Genomic DNA, 17,115 nt, shown 5'->3' with positions numbered 1-17,115 from the left:
TAAACTATTGAAACTGCTCATGAGCTGTTTCTTAATTTAAATTTCCAAGGGCCTAAATTCACAGCTATTTCCCTTTCTTTCCTGGCAGACTTAATGCTGAATATTAGTGAAATTTTTCATAAGAAATCCCTATGCTTAGCAAAAGAAAAATGAGTATGATAAGGGATGATTCACATGGCAAATCCTTTTTCATAGAAAAAAGTTTCAGCATATGAATAATGATGTGCAATATAGATGCCATTTATTTCACTAAGAGCTAAAACAACATGTGTCAGGAAGATAAAATTCCATTTTGTCAACTTCTGGAGCAGGAACAAAGTACCGAATGAAGTGATAGCCACTTCCAGTGCCAAAGGAAGAAGGCAAACCTTTTTCTTGGCAGCAACAGGACAAAACAAAGAAAATGAAGTATCACCTCACTAAAGGAGAAGGGGGTTCCTTATAAATCTACTTAGTGAATTTATCTCTGTCTCTTCAGACTGGACCATGCTGTGTTTGTGCCAGACAGATGAATTCCTTTCTTTTTACAGTAAGAAATTCTCATGAGAAGGATGTTGCCCATGGTTCAGTATATAAGTACAGCAAAACATCTGGACATCTGGATATTGTTTGTTTTTGCCATTTTTGTTGTTTGTATAATTATTTGTTATTTGTATATTTTTATTGTATATATTTTAAATCGGCTTCATAAAAATCTTTTCATGTATGTCATTCAATTTGGTCATACTCACCCTTCTCACTTTTCCCTCTTTGTTTGCTATCTATTTATATTTATAGATGTATAGATAGATATAGATAAAATATAGATTTTACATGTTTATATGAATGTAGGATTAAAACTGAGAAAAATATGCAGCATTTAACTTTGTGAGTCTGGGTAATTTTATTTTATATAATCTTCAGTGGCATATATTTTCTGTCGATGACATAATTTTATTAATTATGACTGGAAAGTCCATTAAACACATGTACCACATTTTTTTCATCCTCTCATCTGTTACTGGACATACCAGTTGGTTCTATATCTTGCCTATTATGACTAGTGTAGTAATAAATGTGGACATAAAATTATTACTGTGCTATGCTTTCTTAGATTCCTTTAGGTCTATCCTCAAGTTTGTTATCTATTTGAACCATATGGTCTCTTTGAAGGGAATACTTTCTCTTTATGTGAGGTAAATTTGGCAGATTGTTTTTCAGGTTCTGAAAAAAATTTAAGTTTATATATATGTAATTTTTTCTTAATATGATGTTAATATTTCATTTCTTGTTAGTACCAGATGCCTAAATATATGTGGAAATACATGTGTATTGTGTGTATAAGTGGTGTATAAGATCCATAGGCCAGGCTTTTCTTTAAATATCAGATGACTCTGGTACCCTGCTATATGTTTCTAGGGTTTCAGGAAGGGCTTTCAGACATTTGCTCCAGAATCCTCATTGAAAATCCCAGCCTTAGAATTTAGTGTTTCTTCGAAGTAAAGATGTTTTTCTGAATTTGAGTGTTGTCTCTTGCTGTCACTGAAAACTTAGCTATATTTTAATCTAATCATGAAATTATTTCCTACTATTACTGGCTATAGTTTTGTTTTTAGATAAGTATATCATGGTATATCCCATGCTAGCCTTATACTTGTAGCAATCCTCTTGTCTCAGTGCTTTAAGTGCTGAAATTAAAAGTGTCTGGCATCTGTCATATCTGGCTGAGAACAGGGTTTGATAAGAAAAATGATGAAAGAGTTAGGAAGTCTCAAAGACAGATTCAAAACAATTTTTCAAAACGGGAGATTGTACCCTAATATTGTCTTGTCCAGTGCTTCTCGACCCTCCTAATGTTGTGATTCTTTAATACAGTTTCACATGTGTTGGTGACAATCAGTCATAAAATTATTTTCAATGCTACTTTATAACTACAATTTTGCTACTTTATGAATTAGAAATATCTGTATTTTTAGATGGTCTTAGGCTACCCCTGTGAAAGCATCATTTGACCCCCATGGGGCTTGTGACCCACAGGTTGAAAAACACTACTTGTAAGGAACTGATTGTATTTGTGTGTGTGTGTGTGTGTGTATGCCATAGTGTTTTACAGTTAGTTACTCGTTTATATGTAATTGACTAATTACTTATAACAAATTTAGCTGTTTGTTTTCTACCTTCTCCTTTGGCGGGACTCAGGATTAAATACAAATATGCTGAAAGTTTTCCACAGAAGGCTTAAGAAAACTAACCTGGGGTTGCTCTATAGTTAGATTCTCATCTGATAATATTCATCATAAAGCAGACTCAATTTGGACCTGAGCCTGGTTGGTGGACCTCAAGGAGGTCAACTTTTCCATTAATAGCTGCATATAAATAGTCAATTATATAGATGAGATAGTTCAAATGGATTCTTCCCAGGAGGAATAAACTTTGAGATGAGAAAAGAACAATGCCTAGATATTCTTTGTATAAGAAATTGAGAAGTGGCCTCAAAGCAATATCAAGTGGGCCTCTTGAGATCTTACATTTTGCTATGAAATGCTGAAAATTTTAAATGTTAATGTCTGTGTCACATTTTGGGATCCCTTCCACATGCAGTGAATAACTAATATCTGAATGGGCAAAGAAGGAAGCACTATCGTTAATCATCCCTCTTATGCCAGTTATTAATTCATTAATATGTGCATATCAATATGCAAATGTAGTTTATGCTGGTAGTGAAAACTTTGAAAGCCTAGTCTCATGCAATGAAGCTAAAAGGTATCATATGAACATATTCTATGTTGAAATTGTAGAAAACCAACTGGTACCTTAAAACAGTGTTTCTCAAATATTTGAATTACTTGGAGGATCTGTTCAGATTTAGATGACTAGGCTGTATGAATAGAATTTCCCATTCACTATATCTGGGTAGCTCAAAACACTGTAACTATAGCAAGAACCTAGAGATTGTAATGCTGATGGTTCTAAGACTTTATCTCAAAATCCACAGGTAATGATGGAATGTATTTAGTGTTGTGAGATTTTGGCCTGGAGAAAAATCTGTGAAAAACAAATAAAACTGGCATTTTGGGAAAATCTATTTTTAGGAGAAATTTATCAGAAATAAAAACAACATATAAAATTAAAACAAATTATAAAATAGAAAAGACAGAGGTTTGACAAATCATATCTTCAAGTTTTAAATAACATAAGACTCTACAGATCTTTTCCTAGTCTAAGAAGCATTGTGCTTCCCACACCTTTTCATCTTGTGAATCCGTTCTCACACACTTTGCAGTTTAGTGAGAGTCAGTTTGCAAAACTCAGCTATAATGAAAACAAAAGAGACTCACACTTTCAGAGGGTTGCTTTGCCTTTTTAATGATTTTTAAAACAGGAATAAGTCACTGTAGAGCCTTTATCCCTAAATAGGAAATCTATTTCACTCTACTCCCCACATGACTCAAGAACCATAATGGAAGAAAGGGCAAGAATATTATCCGAGGTTGTAGATGACTGCTGCAAATTCCACCTCCTGACCTGCACCGGGCCATTGCACAATAAACTCACAGCAGCTGTGGTTGCCTACAAAAAAGCAAGGAAGTCAAAACCCTGGAATATAAAGAGAAGAAGTTCAAAAATTTCCATCCCTAGTTGAGGGGCTTAGGCAGTCGGAGGCTTTTGGTGGGAGGGAAATAGGTTTTCAAGGAATGTGCCTCCCAATAGGTTGCTTATGCTCCAGTGCACATATGGACAACTGTGGTTGAACTCAGTGGACTATGAAAAGTGGACATTAAGTTAAGAGGGGCACAGTGGAGGGGTTTCTAAGAGGAGTTGGACAAGGGTTGGAAGTTCATATGATCAAATGCATTGAATGCATGGATAATATTCTTTTAAATGAATAATATATATTTAGGAAAGAGAATGAGTGATTTCAATGTGCAGGGAGAAAATTTCTGGATCGAAGGCAAATGGCTCACAGACTGTCTGGCAAGCTCAGGGAATCAGCCTTAATAAGTTGATAGAACTGACAGACAGGGAAGAGCTGAACTGTTGTCCAGTCTGACTTTGGTCCTGCTGAGATTTTCTATTTGTGTAAAAGAAACCCATTAATTAAATAACCTTAGTTTCTAAAAAACAGGGAGAAAAATCAATGAGAACACCTTGGAGAGTGAGAGAGAACTGGGGAAATTTCATTATCAGATACCCAGCATTTCTTGAGAAGGGAGGTAAAGTATGACCTCTCCCTGTCATCAAGTAATGATGTCTCCCAGATAAGCATGGGGAGACAACTGTTCTAATCTCAAGCCACCTGATGGATAAAACTAAACAAAACTACAAGTAGTGAGTATCCTAAATAAACCCTGAGTTTTTAATGAGAGGAAAGTACATAAATTGGTAAACACAAATGCAAGGTAAATATGTGCAAAACCATTGTTTCATCCCTTATTTTTGCCACAACTTATGTTTTCCTGTTTTTGGATTAGACATAGATTTCCTGATGAGAGCAAATAAAAGGAACACTACTTGCTGTGTTTGAGATTTCAAGTCACTGTAATTTATTTGTAGGACTCTTGGGGAAATTCCTTTTTATAAAACTTCAGTGCAACAAAAACAGTTTCTTACAGCTAGCCTTATTCCTATCCTACATTCTCCCCCAAGTTCTCAGCTCCCTAACTCATCTATTTTTCTCATTAATCCCTTTCCTTATATGTCCTTTTTCCCTTTGATTAACCTATACAGTTCAGTCTTAGGTCCTTTGTACCTACTGCTGCATACAATCCATTTCATCATTTTCGTGAGTTTCTGTTCCAATTATGTTTATGTCCATTCTGTCATTGTATTCTATCATGTATAATCCTCATACACATTGTTAGGTTTTTTTATATTGATAGTATAGTAAACCACAAATTATTTTATTTTTCTTTCCCATACAGGATGTTTGCTTTTTTTCTTCTTTGTTTTATGCCTGGTACATATTAAAGCTTCATTAAATATTTATTTAATGAATTATATAATCCAAGCAAATTGTCCTTCACTCAAGCATCTAAATGGCTCATTTTTTCACTTGCCATAAATCAATGGAGATATTTTATATGTGTTAGGCCCACATTTCTCCTTGTATATGAGAATATGGTCACATAAGTAAACTATTTATTACTGCATATAGCTTAGCCCATAATTTACTGTATTATTTTTTTTTTCAAGACAGGGTTTCTCCGTAGCTTTTGGTTCCTGTCCTGGAACTAGCTCTTGTAGATCAGGCTGGCCTTGAACTCACAGAGATCCGCCTGCCTCTGCCTCCCTAGTGCGGGGGTTAAAGGCGTGTGCCACTACAGCCCGCTGTATTATTATTTTTAATTACATAAGTCATATAAGTGAAGCACCATCATCTTTGTTTTATGTACAGCTAAATGGAGATGTTGAAAGCTTATATGATTTATCCAAACACAGAGCTAACAAATGATGATATTCTATAGAATATATGATATTATAAATAAAACAAGAATGCATAGATCTAAAGATATCAACAAACTGTTTAATGGAAAAAGGAATTAATAGGCAGAATAAATATATAATATTTGAAATAGTAAGTAGAAAATGCTCACATTTCAAAGAAATGCTAAAATAAAACATTAATAGTATCTATAAGACAACTTAATTGATAACTGGCTCTATAGTCTAATAAATATATATGAGATTTCTTTACATGTAAACCCATTCATTTAATACTGTAAATTTTAAGGTATTATTTATTTATAGTTTAACTTCCTACATAAATAGGAATGGTGTTTTAGTTAGGTTTTCTATTGCTGTGAAGAGACACTGTGACCATAGCAACTCTTATAAAGGAAAAACATTCAGTTAGGGTAGCTTACAATTTTAGAGATCTAGTCCATTATCATCATAGTTTGACATGGTGGTGTACAGGCAGACATGATGCTGCAGAAGGAGCTGAGAGTCTTACATCTTGATTTGAAGGCAACAAGAAGTTGTCTGTCTAACTGGGAATGACTTGAAAATATGTGAGACCAAAAAACCCACCTTCCCAGTGACACAATTCCTCCAACAAGACCACCCATACTCCAGCAAGGTCACACCTTCTTATAGTGCTACTACATTTGGGAACCATTTTCTTTCAAACCGACATAAATGGGTTCTTACAGGTATGCTCATATTCAAGTTCTTTGCCCATAACATTTTAAAGGATCATGAATGAACACGTGATTTAAATTAGACCTGTTTTCCAAGGCTATGAAGTTGAAGTTGAAAGATTCTAGATGATTTCTATCACACACATAAAGAAATGGAAAAAAGCAATGCTGTTGTTGGAATATAAACTTTTCCCCCATAGGCTCATGTTTTGAATGCCTAGTTTCCAGATGTGGTACAACTTTAGAAGAGTCTATTAACTTAAAGTGTGGCCTAGTTGTAGGAAGTAGGTCACTATGAGTGGTTACTTGGAGTGTGTTATCTCTGATTCCTTGTCTTGCTCATTGCTTCTTGCTTGTGAAGAAGTGGGGAAAAAAAAAGAAAAAAAAAAACAAAAACAAAAACAAAAAAACAACCTTTCCATGTGATCCTGTCTTCGTGATGTTAATTCCAAATGGAAGGGGGAAAGCAACAATGGTCTATAGTCAGGGAAACCAGGAGCCAAAACTAAATCTTTCTTCCCCTTAAGTAACTTCTGTAATATATTTGATCACATAATGAGAAAAGTTATTAACACAGAAAGGCAGTGTTCAGTAAAAGATTGGAACAGATATACTGAGAGAAACACACACTGCTCAAAACCCGTATTATACTGACAGAGACTGAAATGCTCTCTTCCCTAACATGATAATTTTTATAATCTGTTGACCTGCTCTGTCACCTGGGTTCCCTGTCCCTTTAAGAGACAAGCCCCGCCCACTCCAAATCAATCTCTCTCTCTCTCTCTCTCTCTCTCTCTCTCTCTCTCTCTCCCTCCATTGTCTAAAGGAGCAGTCTCTGCCTGTCTCTCCCCTCTCTATTTCCTCTCTTTCACTGTTCTTCCCCTCTTTCTGTCCCATTCCCCCTATAATCCTTTATTCTTATATCATTCCCAATACCCTCTAAATAATCTTTATACCCAAATTCTCTCTGCATGCTGCATCTGTCTGTCCCTTACCTGCTGAGGTCTCCCACCCACCAGGAGACTTTCTGTGGTCATGGGCAGAGTCATGAATGATAATAATAAGTCTTCTAACAAAACCAGTGTGCTCTTGAATTTGTAGATGAATTGGTCTTGATATTTATGAAGTACAAATTAAAATAACTATTCTTATTTTATAGTTAACTAAATCAATGTTAGAACTTTTACATAACTTGCCTAAGTTAAAATATAACTAGTTGCAAATTGATAAACTGATGTGTGCTCAGGACTATTATCATCATACACTCTTATCCATTGCAGGGCAGAATATGAATGTGTTTTATATGATGCTTCATAAAAGAGCTTGAATGGATATTGCATGATTATTCATTAAAAATTTTTGTTATGGATATATATAGATATCATATGATGCTTTACAGAAAAACAGTAGTGTGTGTGTGTACGTGCATGTGTCTTTGTGTGTGTGTGTTCTCAGGGCCTATAAACAAAGCAAAAAGTGAAGTGCCCAGAAAAAAGATAACAAATGCCACATTCATTTATTCCACAGACAACATAATCATTTACATAAATAGTACATAGTTTCTCATAGGGTAAGAGTAAGTCTAAAAGCATTTAGTTTAGGCTTCATGGGGATTTTTCTATGTATGAGAAATTGGTTTCAACTAAATTTTTAAATAGAACCCCCAAACCCATAAGAATATTTATTACTGAAAGTTCACCATGCATTGTGAATGTTAGCAGATTAGATAGATTTTATTTAAGCTGTGTAAACATCAGTGCAGACATTCTACCATGTTGGGAGTACTACATAAAAACATTAGTATGTACTAGGAGAGGGTTGTTACCTTTCAAGGTAACATTTATATGTGATGGGAAAATAATGACGCCCTTTAGGCTGGAGATGGAGAGAATACATCAAAGTTTCCATTTATTTTGTGAACTTGAGTGGCACCAAATAGTTTTGGCATTAATTAGGAAATGAAATGGAAGAGTCAGCACAAAGAGTCAGCCCTGCTTCCATCTTTCCACTTAATTATAGATTCTTATCCAATCAATACACCAAGAATCCTGAATTACCATTTTTTTTATTAAGGAAAGGACACTTGGGTTACCAGAAGGGAGGGGTGAGAGACTTTTTTTTTTTTTTTGCTGACTTTCTCAATATCTCTGTGAAAGTACTTGTTCTTTGCCTTTTGTAATGGGGTATTTTTCAAGCTCAGGTAGGAAAATAATATAGCTCATCTGTTATTCTCTCCTTATTTCCTTTTGTGTCAAAAAGACTTCTTATTGCATTATATTCCAGAAAAGATTCTCATTGCTTAAGGCTATGTGTATCTATTAGGTTCTACTGTTAACCCAGAACCCCTCAAGGTTGTTGATTGCAAGACATTCTTTGGTTGGCTACATTTTTACATCTGTCAAAGGCAGTGAAGTCCTTAGGTTCAGCCAAGTATAAATGCTCTTAAAACTTTCAGGTCAGATGACCTTGATATTAAGTTTTTCTAAGATTGTGGCTTGATTTTCTACTCTGCTATTTGTTCACTTTTTACTCTCATTAGGGATGATCATTCACAAACTGGCCTGATTTTATATGCTTCCAGTTTCTATAAAATGGCAGCATTTCCCTATAGGATTCTGCATTTCCAGTGTCCCCATAAACAAATATTCAGGGAAAGAGTTTAATTTGCTCATAGTCAAATTTCAATTAAGCAAAGTAGACCCCATTGTAACTCCTCTATAATAGAAAATTTGTTACTTTGACAGAAGATTTATTATGAATATGTTCCCAGGTTTTCCACATAACGTGCTTCAGGCCTTTACTTTGCCACAGCACAATATTCCACATAATGCAAAATAAAGAGAATTCTTACATGTATTTGATGTGGGAGTCCCCTCTGTGTGCTGTGATTATCATTAAGGAATAAAGAAACTGCCTTGGCCTGTTGATAGGAGAGAACTTAGGTAGGCAGCGAGGACTGGACTGAATGCTGGGAAAAAGAGGGGCAGAGTTAAGAGATGCCATAGCCGCCAGAGTCAGACATGCCAAATCTTTGCCAGTAAGCCACTGCCATGTGGCAATGTACAGATTAATAGAAATGTGTTAAATAAAGATGTAAGAGTTAGGCAATAAGAAGCTAGAGCTAATGAGCCAAACAATGATTTAAATAATATGGTTTCTGTGTGATTATTTCTGGGCTAAGCATCTGGGTGGCTAAGAAGAACAAGCAGCCCCTTCCTCCAACAAATTGGCATGCCAACGTGGTGGACTAAATTCTTGTAAACCTCAGAAAGCAAAAAAAGAAATTCTATATACAAAAAAGGAAGACCCAAAGTTTAGCTTCATTTATTTTTCAGCTGGCAGCATACTATAGGTACTTTAAGAGAGATTTTCCTGATTCAGCCATAACAGGAAAAAAGCCATGGTCATTTTAAAATGCCAGCTTTCTGGGACATGCTGTCAGCATGATTTCTGGCTCTTTTAGTCAGGAGGTCTGGCTACAGAGCATTTGAATGGGGTTTATGAGCAGACTGCTACAGTTTGCTTAATGGCAAAATTTGTGCCTGGTACTGGGGCACTGTGCATGGCTCAGAGGCACAAAAGGCTCTACCATGCTGGACAGTGCTGAGTGAGCAGACATTTCTGTATATACTATACTAATGTTGCAGCTTAAGTTTTAGACTGGGCAGGACAAGCAAGAACTACTGTATTTGACCTAGTAATGTCACAGCTTAATTTTTAAGAAGGGCTTAGCCTTTTAAGAAATGCTTCTTATCAGAAAATAATGACAGATATGAAAAAAAGACAAATCCAGAAAAAAAAAAAACCCTCTAAAAGTGTCACTGTGTTGGAAAAATTTATGTAGGCTTGGAAGAGAGAAGAAAAAGAGTATAAAAAGTTATAAAATAAAGTTAATTTTTTTAAAAAAAAGGTAAAGTCTTTAAAGCAACAGTCATAGATTAAAGGAGTAAAGATAATAAAATAAATATTAAAAAAAATAGAATAAAAATAAGCCAGGTAAAGATGGAAAATTCACCGAATCTGGATTGCGTATATTATTGTGTTATCTTTGATTTTTTTGGCTGTGAAAGAGCTAAGTACAGAGTCATCTTATTGTATGGGCTGCTAAGCTAAAGCAGCATGTATATTATAAAGGTATCGTGATTTCCAAATTTAGGTCTAAGGATAGGTTGCTTTGGAAAAGAGGTTCTTCTCTTGTTTTCACAGAGGATGAGAACCTGTGCATTGCTTCTAGACTTGTGTGGTATGATGGAACAAGACCCCCTGAAAAGTTGCTGTGAACAAAGAAAATACTTTGCCCAACTGCTGACTGAGATGAACCTAGCACACAGGATACACCATGAAAGACCTGATTAACAGCACCCCTAAACAGCAGGAAGTAGTATGGACAAAACTATGCCCATATTCCCAAATATTGTTTATAAATGTTTGTTTATATTTAAAGGGGGATAGGTTATAGAGATTTGCATTGGTATAGATCTTGGTTTATTGATAAAAATTTAAGGTCAATCTTGTTATATGTATATTTCTGCCCTGTATTAAGGTATTGTCATTGTGTAGTTCATTTAAAAATGTAATATATAATTAAAAATATAGGTTAATAGATAATCATCTATAATAGTAAAGCTTGTAGTCATGTTAGTTAGATTTTCTAGATGTATAGTGATATATTCCAGTCAATTAGGTATACTTCAAATCTTTCAGAGGCCTTTAGAATATGACATTTAAAATGTTTTAAAAATTTAAGACTTCTCATGACAGTGAGAACATCTGCTTCTGGCAGCACCAATCTACTTCAGGAGGAAAATGGGCATCAAAGAGGCTCCTTATGGAGTTTGTTAGATGAACTGGACATGCAGGACCCACAGAAAAATGATTGCTGAAATTGCCTAAAAGTGAGATAATCCTTCAGGGTTCCTGCTTCATAAAAGAGTCTGCTAGAATTCTGCAGGACATATAAGATGGTGACTGATGAACTGCCAATATAGGTAGAGCTGTCTTTGAAATTTTCTGCTTTTTGGAAAAGTCTGCTGGATACTATAGCCTCTAGGCTGAAGATGGATGCCCCGATGGTACAGAAGAATTTTGAGTGACTGTCCAGGCAGCAAGATGTCTCTGTCAATTGTAGAGTTTTGGAAGTTGTTTACAATGCACTTCCTATTTACTTAGCTAATAGTATATCCTTCTGGAGTCTTTGATGGAGTTGAAGAACAGATAGAAAATAGATATAAATATTGTAATTGTAATTCTTGCTTGATATCTGTTTTTATATATGTAATTGTACTATGTTCAAGTTAAAACCATCCTTTTTATTTAAACAGAATAGGGGAGGAGATATTGGAGTCCCCTCTGTGTGCGGTGATTACCATTAATGAATAATGAAACTGCCTTGACCTGTTAATAGGGCAGAACTTAGGAAGGCAGTGAGGACTGGACTGGATGTTGGGAAAAAAGGGCAGAGTTAAGAGATGCCATGGAGCCACCTGAGTCAGACATGTCAAATCTTTGCCAGTAAGCCACTGCCATGTGGCAATATACAGATTAATAGAAATGGGTTAAATTAAGATATAAGCGGGAGACAATAAGAAGCCAGAGCTAATGGGCCAAGCAGTGATTTAAATAGTATGGTTTCTATGTGATTATTTCTGGGCTAAACAGCCAGGTGGTTGGGAAGACCAAGCAGCCCCCTGCCGCAACATGTATTGGTTGAGTTTGCTATAAAAGTTGAGGGACAGTAAATATCAAGAGTAGTTGGGGAAATAATATTTCTAACTGAAGTTTAGCACAGATTTTGTTACCTGTAAGAAAGAGAGGGAAAGAAGTAGACTCGAGTTTGAGGAGCTTAAGTCTATAGTGGGCCTTTGTAATGTCAGAGGCCTCCAAACAAAGCTTTGTCACAAATAGGACACTTAGAAGGGTCAAATGTTAGTTAAAAGTGGCTCAGACCTCCAGGAATAACTCGGGTTTGATTTGGATGCTCTCATGGATTGTTTGTAGGTTAAGGTTATCACCTAATATTACTCATTTCTGCTGAGTAGCAAGCTCTTTTGGAGTGAGGATCTGAGTTGCACACATTCAGAAAAGCAACATAGAATTTAATAGCTCGGGTACACCATCCAGGATCCAGGTCTTTTGACATTTTCCTTTTGGGCACATTGAATATCTTGGATTTAATCTTGAACACCTTCAGATTCATCTCCTCATTGATGAAAAATTGCCATCAGAGCTGAATACTGATATACTGTGGTGTATAAAACCATGAGTATTTTTTGCAGATAAGGAGAGCTATTTTTCCATAATTCTAAAACACGCATTTGTTAATATTATCATAGGCCAGCCTTGTGTCCCAAGCCTATGCTCTCATCTTAAGGATGCTTAGGAAAATGATCCTTTAGCTTTAGCAGTATCAAAAATTGGACCTCGGATGCAAAAATGGGAACTGAGTGTAGGTTCAAATGAATCTACGGAAAGAAGACATAGAGACACTTGAGAATGAACTTAGCCTTTGCCATTGCAGAGGTTCTCAGCCTGGGTGGACTCAAGCACACTCCCTTTACATAGGGCATTTGTATTTTCTTCCATATTTACAACTAAGCCAGTTGATTTCCATATGCTCTAAACAACCTTAATGAACCTTCCAAAAATACAATTCCAAGTGCAAATTCTTGATTCATTAAGTGCTAGGGGTTCCTGCACCCCAATTAAGATTTGCACAGACTTTGCATCTTTGGGAAACTATCACACAAGATTTACCTAGGGCTACAAAAGATATCTGCTAAACAAAAAAAGGCTAGATACTAACGCCTCAGCTAGGCTAAGTGTGGCCCAGTGGGTGTTAAAGCTAGTTTCTTACTCTCTGGCTACCAGACCAGCAGGAATTCTACACTTGGCTTATGCCAGATAATAGATAGAGGCATAGGAAGGAGGTGGCTGTAGCTGTTGAGCAAGAAAAGCATTGGAATTTTAAAACTTAATATTGCTAAGGCAACACTTTATAATTTTGTTCCAAGAAAGTCAGAAGATTGAGGTTATACATTGGTTATTGAATTTATGAGTTGTTATACTGACAGGCTCTTTTGCTTATTTTGTTCTGCCCAAATATTATCACCAATTTTTCAGTCAGGAGCTTGAAGTCTTTACTGAAGTTTTTTCTTGAAACTATTTCGGTTCTTTTGATTGTTGTCATGCCTCATATTTTACTAAGTGCCTAAGTCCACAGATAACCAACCAACCTATTTAGCCTAACCTTTTGGAAGTGCTTATGAAAAGTCTGATTATTCATTGATTGTTATTCTTTCATTTTAAACTGTCAGTTTAGCATGAAGGTTTTTTGCCTGCTGAAAGTGGAGAATTACTGTAGGCCCAAGGAGAATAGCAGGTAAAACATTACATGGTGTGAAAATATGCTCAAAAAATAGATTTTGGTACATTCTAGAGGTACATACTGCAGCTTTCATTTTTTTGCTTTCTTTCTATATTGAGATAAAATACAGGGCTTGTGGATGCTATGTAAGTGATCTAATGGTGAACCTACTGGTGAACCACATGTATACCTTCTGCCATCATTATTGCATATATTCTCACCACTAATTATTTACTCATGTTTTTGAACATGAAAAAAATCAATGTGATCTATCTATGTGTTGATCTCCTAATCTTCAAAATGAGATAAATATCTTTTCATGTGAGTGGCATGTAAAAATGCACAAAACACTATTTTTCTTACTATTATACAGATGGCAAAGTGTAGAATAAATGACATTGGTGGAAAAGGATCAGAAATAGAAAACTTTACTTTTTCAATGAGTGTAAGGTAATAAGTTTTTTTGCTCATTCCGATATCAATGTGTTCCTACATATTGCAGCCATCATTTCTTATACTGAATAGACAGTGGTAGAAAGAGAAATTTTCCTATTAATGTTTGTGTATTTTAGTGTGGGAAAGAAAAAAAAAGATAACTTTATCTTGAACGGCTTCAGACACAATGCCTAGGGATTGAATTCTTCAAAAATTTTTAATTGTAAATGCTTGGCTCATAACTTAGGCTTATTACTAGCTAGCTCTTACATTTGAAAGTAAACTCACATTTCTTTTCTACCCCCTGTCACTTGGCTCATGGTTTGTTCCCTAATTTTCTACACATTCTGCTTCCTCTGTATCTTCTGGTATATACTCTTACTCTATCCTTCTTCATTCCAGCATCCTTCTTTTGGTTGTTCCACCTGTACTTCCTGCCTGGCTACTGCTCAGTAAGCTTTTTATTAAACCAATTCAAGTGGTAAATCTTTACAGTGTACAAAATTTATTCTACAACATGTCCCCCATTTGTCTAATTAATAAACATGTTTTTCATTTTTACCATAGTAAAATTATATACAAAATAAACAGTTCTCAAATTACAGTTACAATATCCAGCCTATTTGTATTTAGCAAAATTAGAGAAAATACTCAGTTATCTATCTTACCTTGGTGAGTCTAAAGTTTTATACTTATTTCACTTTCTATCCTAACTAAGGGAAGATTTATCCAGTTATTTAGTCTTTAACTCCATCAAAAACCCCAGAAGGGTGAAGTGCTACCTAATGACAGGAATATCTGGGTGCCTGGACAGTCACCAATGGTTCTTCTGCAACATTGCAGAACCCATCTTTGGCCTACAGGCCTAGTATATCTGAAAGACATTTCTTAAAAACAGAGAATTTTAAATATTGTATTGCTTTATCTTGGCAAAGTTTGACAATTTCTTTTGTGTCCTGTTGGTCCATTTTGTGAATCTAATATAATCAGTTAGGACCACTAGGGGTGCACCCACCCACTGAGACAGCGGGGCTGATCTACTGGGAGCTCACCAAGGCCAGCTGGACTGTGACTGAAAAAGCATGGGATAAAACCGGACTCTCTGATCATGGCGAACAATGAGGGCTGATGAGAAGCCAAGGACAATGGCATGGGGTTTTGATCCTACTTCATGTTCGGCTTTGTGGGAGCCTAGCCAGTTTGGATGTTCACCTTCCTAGACATGGACGGAGTGGGGAGGACCTTGGACTTTCCACAGGGCAGGGAACCCTTATTGCTCTTTGGACTGGAGAGGGAGGGGGAGAGGAGAGGGGGAGGGGGGGTCAGGTGGGAGGAGGGGGTGGGAAATGGGAGGCTGGGAGGAGGCGGAAACTTTTTTTTTCCTTTTCTCAATAAAAAAAAACAAGTACTACTCTCAAAATATTTTACATTGGTATGGATTTTGATTTATTGATAAAATTTGTCATAATGTGAGCAATTCAGGTAAGAGAATTTTTTTTTCCCAAATGGCTAGCTTTTTCCATAAAGAAAGCAAATTTCATAAGGAGTTTCTTTGATATATATCATCTTTTCTTAAAGTAAATGGGTGCTGTCAGGAGCAGACATGTCTCACTGTCATGAAAGCCATAGATTAAATGTTTTAAATGTCATATTCTATAAATCTTTCAAGTGTTTGAAGACCATCTATCTAAATATATCTGTGTATGATCTTGAAAACATACCTAGCATGACTATAGGTTTGACTATTATAGATTACTATTATCCTGTATTTTTAATAATAAATTATAATTTTAAATGAGATGTATAAGCATAATACATGGAACAAGAATAGAAACATACATAGAATATATAAAAATAACTTTAAATTTTTATCAATAAATCAAAATCCATACCAATATAAAATATTTTGAGAGTAGTACTTGTTCTTTAGATTATATTAGATTCAATAATCTACCGTTTTATCTCATCATTTCTATATCATATCCCTCCTTTTTACTTTAGAAAAAGATCTATGAATTTAACTGTTTTCTTTAGCCATTTTTTGACAAGACCAATAACAATTTGCAAACAAACCCTCTTGAATGATAGCAAATATCTATAACCAATTGATGTGAGATTTCCCTATGTATGCTGTAATTACCATTGATAAATAAAGGAACTGCTTTGACCTATAGCAGAGCTATAGGGGAACTGAACTAGGTATGGAAAAACTAAGCTGAATGTTGGGAGAAAGAAGGAGTAGTTAGAGAGCAGCTATGGAGCCGCAGCTAGAGACAGATGCCAAGCCTTGCTGGTAAACCAAAACCACGTGGCAGTATGCAAATTAATATGTAAGAGTTAGCCAATAAGAAGCTAGATCTAATTGGCCAAGCAGTGATTTAAATAATACAGTTTCTGTATGATTATTTCAGTGCTGAGCCGCCAGGAACCAATAAGTGCCCTCCTTCTACAGATTGGCACTCAATGTGGGGCAGGAACCCATGACCCTGAGATTAAGAATTGCATGCTCTATTGACTGAGCTTCAAGTGGCCTTCATTACAACAAATTGGCACCCGATGTGGGGATGCACAGATGAATGGAGATGGGTTAAATTAAGATGTAAGAGTTAGCCAATAAGAAGCTAGAGCTAATGAGCCAAGCAGTGATTTAAATAATGCAGTTTCTGTGTGATTATTTTAGGGCTGGGCATTTGGGATCCAACAAGCGGACTCCTCACTGCAACAAATTGGTGCCAATGTGGTTGACTAAAATCCACTTAAAACCTGAGAGGGGCTTGGAAAGGAATTCTAGACAAAAATACAGAGCTTAACACAGCTTCTTGCTGTTTGATGGTGACATGCTGCAACTCCTTTAAGAGAGGTTTTCCTGACTCAGCAGTAACAGAAAAAAAGTTACATGTTTTGAAATGCCGGCTTTCTGGGTCATGCTGCCAGTGTGAACTCTGACTCTTTCAGAAGGCCAAGTATTTGAATGGGGTTAGTGAACAATGTGCTATGACTTGCTTGGTGGAAACAAGGACCAGCTGTATGCCTAGAGATAGAGCATTGTGCATGGATCTTGGAGGTGGCGAGCAACTCCACCATGCCGGGTTGGGCAGGGCAAGCAGGCAGTGCCATTTTTTTTCCCTAGCAATGGCATAATTTAAGTTCATAAGAATGGCTTAAACATTTTTTAATTTTTATTTATTTATTTATTTA

This window comes from Alexandromys fortis, unplaced genomic scaffold, assembly GCF_014885135.2.
Source record: "Alexandromys fortis isolate MF-2015 unplaced genomic scaffold, M_Fortis_MF-2015_v1.1 scaffold_340, whole genome shotgun sequence".
Taxonomy (NCBI): domain Eukaryota; kingdom Metazoa; phylum Chordata; class Mammalia; order Rodentia; family Cricetidae; genus Alexandromys; species Alexandromys fortis.
The sequence above is the reverse complement of the archived record's forward strand: the minus strand, read 5'-3'. Positions refer to the sequence as shown.